We start from the raw sequence: 6,000 nt of genomic DNA on the forward strand, positions 1-6,000 counted from the left end.
GCAGGGCACTCTGCTCCATCTGCTGTGCTCTGTCCCGTGGCCCACATGCCTCATCCTCGGGTGCAGACCACTTTATGTATTTATTTTTAAACCACTACCTTGCCGTTAGCAGCCCAAGGCTTCTGGGGCCTGCCACTTTAGACAGCGATAGTGAAGGGACCCCACTGCCAGTTCTTTCTTGAAGGTCCACACATTCTCTCGCTCTCTGCCTCAAAGATCTCTCTCTCTCTCTCTCTCTCTCTCTCTCTACACAGATGTATAGCTTTGATAGAAGTGTGTATTTGTAAATTTTTTTCATTAGTTTTACTGAGATATAATTAACATCGTGTAATGCAATGGTTCAATAATATTAAGAAGGGCTGTGTAATCATCACCACGATCAACTTTGGAACATGTTCTTTTTTCTTGTACCCACTGGTGTTGACTTCCTAGCTCTGCCCCTCTCCTTTCATGGCCCTAGGTAACTATTTATCTCAGTTACTGTCTCCACAAATCCTGGCTTCCCTACACAGAAAAACATAGGAAATAAGGACAAAAGACGGAAAAAAAGACCCAGCAACAATGATCATATGAAACAGTGAAAGACTTCAATATAAAGAAATGCAAATGATATTAAATTTATAGGATAAATCGGAAGTGGATCCAAAGGGAGTTTTACTGGCAAGGTGATACATTCCAGTGCAAGTTCATTTATTAAGGATAGGGCTGGTCACATTCCTACTCTGTAGGAAATGGGGACCCATCAAGAACTCAATCCACATAGAGAGTCTGTGAATAGATATTGGGTTTTCACTATCATTCATAGCATTCTGCAAACTGAGTGTTTAGTATTTAAGCACTGGTATTATTCCCTCCTGTGGGTTTGGATCTTATTGTCTTCAGTCCTCAGATCACACATGCCAGTGTGCTTCTACTCTGTGGCACTGATTCGTCAATTAGGTGGCTGCTTGTTTTGAGAAATGCCTTTAAGAACCTCTTACCCTAGTTTCCCACCAACCCCTGATGACCTGGGCAACATCCTATGGAAGACTGGGACATTGAACTCTGTACTTTCAAGATATACAACATCCTTCATAAACTACACAAGAAGGACCCAAATTGGAAATCCCACTGGGTGAACTGAACTCTGCCTTGAACTCACTTGTAGCAGGACTAAGGAACTGAATTATTCCCTTGAAGGCTGGAATGCACTCTGAGAAGACACAGAGGACTGCTCTCCCAAGGTTAGGGAATTGGTGGTCATGGGATGATGGGTGGATTCAGACCCATTGATTTGAGGTCACCCAAAAAATGATGACTTGAGACGGTTTAGTTAGATTCTCTTTACAATGGTCTTTGTCTAATATTAGGGCTGTTCACATGCCGACTCTGTGGGTAGTGGTGACCCACTGTGGGCTCAATCCATGTAGAGACCCTGAAAATGGAATTTGGGTCTCCACTGTCATCCATAGCATATATGCATGTAACTGAAAGTATTGTCATAGCTCCAATTTAGCGTCCAATTGCCCAAGTTAAAAAGATATACAAGGTAACAAAAATATTAGAGACCAATCAGATGTCCTACAACATAGGACATAAATCCTTCACACAACAGTGTTTTACCAGTGACTATAATAATTTTTACCATCAATAGCATTAAGGTAAGCCCCCTGTGGATGATCTATGATGTACTGCCACAAAATGATAAAGATACCTCTAAAAGCGAATGTAAGACATATAGAAACCATCGTAATGTTAGTAAATATAGAGCATTCGCCTGACCGTACCTCCAAGATAAGAACAATTAGTTCTTGTGATATGGGTGCCATAGCAAAGTGTAGTGAAGAAACCAGATGGTGCCAAGCTATCCAGAAGTGTGTCTTTTGTCTTTCAGCACAATACACCCCAAGGAAACAAAGGGCAATGGCTCAAGTCAGCAAATATCCTACCCTTACCTGTCCATTAGCATAAATGAGAACTCATTCCAAAATGGGACTATAACGATCGCCATAGAAGCTAGACTTTCCAGCACATCACTGATGGAATTAAGAATAGAAGAGTCATATGAAGTCTGACTCTTGTACACATTATATTTTTCATACACGAATAATGAGCTTCTCCCTCTTTCAGTTACATGTTTGACGATTAGGTTTTACAATCACCATTAACCCTGTTGATAATCATAGCTGACTCAGAAAATTCCAATGTTGTCCCGGTGAGCATCTTCATGGATGCTCTGGTTAATAGTGGGCTTTGCTTGTGGATTTAGATGCTCAAAGTTCTAAATGGAATGAAGCTTCATTAGATTAAAGAATGTGCCTGTCTCCTCAGAGTACTGGATCATGTTGTTGTTAGGTGTCATCTTGTCGCCTCCAACCCGGAGCACCCCATATGCACAACAGAACAAAACACTGCACAGTATTGAGACATCCACACAATTGTTCCTATGCCTGAGCCCCTTAATGCAAACACTGTGTCAATTCGTTGTGTGGAGAAACTTCCCCTTTTTAGCCGCTTTTCCACTTTTTCCAATGTGATTTTCTTCTCCAATGTGTTAGTCCGGGTAGACTAGAGAAACAAATTCACAAACACGCATATGTGTATAAGAAAAATTTGTATATACAAGAACAGTTGAATACTGAGTAAACGTCCCAGCCCAGTTCAGATCAAGTCCATAAGTCTGATATTAGCCCATATGTACGATCCAATCTATAAAGTCCTCTTTAGACTCATGAAACACATGCAATGACAGAGTGCAGGATGATCACAGGCCAGTGGGTAGAAAGTCTTTGGATCCAGTGGCGTTGTAAGCATCTCAGTTCTGGCAGGGGTGTCTCCAGCTTCTAGGGGTGCATCAGGGTAGGTCCATGTGGTTTCTCCTCAAGGATGTCTTGCAGGGAGTAGCAGAGAGAGAGAGGTGTCTCTTCTGCCTCAAAGGAGGAAAATAGAGGATTTCCTAGAATTCTCAGGAGAAGGCCATGCCCACACAGAGGCCTCACTGGCTATGATCCAATTGACAGTCTGGACTCCACCCCTACATTCTTAATTCTCAAATTGACAACAGATTAGGTAACTATCACATCCAGGGACTGGTCTCGCCTGACAACAGTCTAAAGTATGTAAGACAAAGTCTTGCCATCTGTGTTAGGCTGGGTTGACTATAGGAACAAATGGAGAGACACTCATATATGTATAAGAAAGAGCTTTATATCACAACTGCCTTTTGATTGCATATTAAGAAAGCATCACAGCCAAGTCCTTAAGTCTGATATTAGCCCATAAGTTCGATACTAGTGCATAAATCCCTCTTCAGATTTACGCAGCACATGCAATGAAGCAAACTGCAGGAAGATCACAGGACAGCGGGTCCAAAGTCTTGTGGATCCAGTGGCAGTGGAAGCATTTCCAGGGCTCTCGGAGGTCTCAGTGTGGCTCTTCGTGGCTTGTCAACAGGAAGGTGAAAGCGGAGAGAGAGTGGCCCGCCTCGAGGGGGCCATTTATCTCAGTCAAACTTCAATCAATCTGAGAGCTGTCTGACAGCCTAAACTCTGCCCACACGTTCCTACTGGAGCCATGTTGGCACAAAAAAACTATCACACCATCCTTGCCTCTAGGGATCAGTTTGGCCCTACTTCTTCCAACACAGGCTGGTTTGTATTTTTACAGTCCCTGGTACTTTCAGTATACTTCTCCAGCATCACAATTCAAATGCATCTATTCTTCAAGTCTTCCTTATGCAATGTCCAACATTCACGTGCATGTGAAGCAGTGGAGAATATCATGGCTTGGGTTAGGCACACCTTAGTCCTCAAAGTAACAGCTTTACTCCTCAATACCCTAAAGAGGTCTTGTGCAGCAGAATTACCTAATGCGATATGTCTTTGATCTCTTGACTGCTGCCTCCATGAGCATTAATTGTGGATCCAAGCAAATGTTTCTCCATTTATCATGATGTTTCCTTTCGATCTAGTTGTGAGGATGCTGGTCTTCCTTGCATTGAGTTGTCATCCAGACTGAAGACTACAATCCTGATCTTCATCATTGGTCTTCCTTGCATTGAGTTGTCATCCAGACTGAAGACTACAATCCTGATCTTCATCAGCAAGGGCTTCACTTCCTTCTCACTCCCAGCAAGCACATTGTGCCATCTCGATGCCACAGGTTGTGGATAAGCCTTCCTCCTCATGCCACACTCTTCTGCATACCCAGCTTCTCTGATATAGATCGAGCAATATGCTGAGAGGATACAACCCTGGCACATATCTTTCCTGAAGTATTCCCTTGTTCTATTTGCACAACTGCCTCTTGATCCACGTACAAGTTCTGAATGAGCACAATGTACTGATCTGGAATTCCCGTTCACTGAAGGTCATCCACAGTTTATTGTGGGTCATAGAGTTGAATGCCTTTGCACAGTCAATGAAACACAAGTAAACATCCTTCTAGTCTTCTCTGCTTCGAGTCAAACTCCATCTGACACCAGCAATGATATCTCTTCTTCCACATCCTCTTTTGAGTCCAGCCTGAACTTCTGGCATTTCCTTGTCAATATACTGCTGCACCCGTTGTTGGATGATCTTAAGTAAAATTTAACTTGCCTGCAATATCAATAATATTGTGTATAGTTTGACTATTCTGTTAGGTCACCTTTCTTTGGAATGGGCGCAAATATGGATCTCTCCCAGTCAGTTGGCCAAGTAGCTGTCTTCCACATTCCCTGGCATAGATGAGTGAGTGCTTCCGGTGCTTCTTCAGCTTTCTGAAACTTTTCAATGACTATTCTGTAAATTCCTGGAGCCCTGTCCAGGCTTTAGGAGACTCACCTCTCCATGGTCAACTCCCCTCCAAGCCATTATGTCCTCTTCAGTCACATTTTGGGTGCTCTCAGACCTAAGGGGCCCATCCTTTGGCAGTATCTCAGACAATGTTCTGCTTTTTTTGTATAGGCTTTCAGTATTTGAAAATGCTTAAAAGGGCATTTATAGAGGTCTAAATATAGGCATGTACATATGTGAATATATATATATATATATATATATATATAAAATAAGAGGGGAATAGAACTATGTACTCATATCTATATGTTAAGAATTAAGAAAAATAAAATAAAATTTAAAAACATTTTAAAGAATTAAAGTTGTAGGTGGACATTGGGCCTCGACTCAAGTACTTCCTCAACACAAGAACACTTTGTTCTAACAATCCGGCATCTGTGATGCTCACCTACCCAACACGATCGCTGAAGACAAAATGGGTACATAAGTAAATGTTGTGAAGAAAGCTGATGGTGCCCGGCTATCGAAAGATATAGCATCTGAGGTCTTAAAAGTTTGAAGATAAAAAAGCAGCCATCTAGCTCAGAAGCAGCAACAAAGCCCACATGGAAGAAGCACACCAGCCTGTGTGATCATGAAGTGTCGAGGGAATCAGGTATCAGGCATCTAAGACCCAGAACAAAATCATACCCAAGGTGAACGGGTGGGGGCATGGAGTGGAGACCCAATGTCCATCTTTAGACAATTGGACATCCCCTCACAGAGGGGCCACAGGGAAGAGATGAACCAGTCAGGGTTCAGTATAGCACTGACTAAACACACAACTTTCCTCTAGTTCGTTGGTGCTTCCTTCCCCCCACTATCATGACCTCAATTCTACATCACAAATCAGATTAGAGTAGAGCATGCACACTGCTACAGATAAGAGCCTGCAACACAGGGAATCCAGGATAGACAAACCCCCCAGGGCCAAGAATGAGAGTAGAGATACCAGGAGGATTAGGAGGAGCAGTGGGGTAGAAAGGGGGACTCGACCACGAGGATCAACCTATAACTCCCTCTCAGGGGTACGAACAACAGAAACATGTGTGAGGGACGATGGAAGATGATGTAAGATATGAAAATAATAATCTATAACTTATCAAGGGTTCATGAGGGAGGGCAGGCAGTGGAGGAAGGGAAAGAAATGGGGAGCTGATATCAGGGGCTCAAGTTTGAAAAGAATGTTTTGAAAATGATGATGGCA

Source organism: Tenrec ecaudatus, chromosome 1 (assembly GCF_050624435.1).
Source record: "Tenrec ecaudatus isolate mTenEca1 chromosome 1, mTenEca1.hap1, whole genome shotgun sequence".
Taxonomy (NCBI): Eukaryota; Metazoa; Chordata; class Mammalia; order Afrosoricida; family Tenrecidae; genus Tenrec; species Tenrec ecaudatus.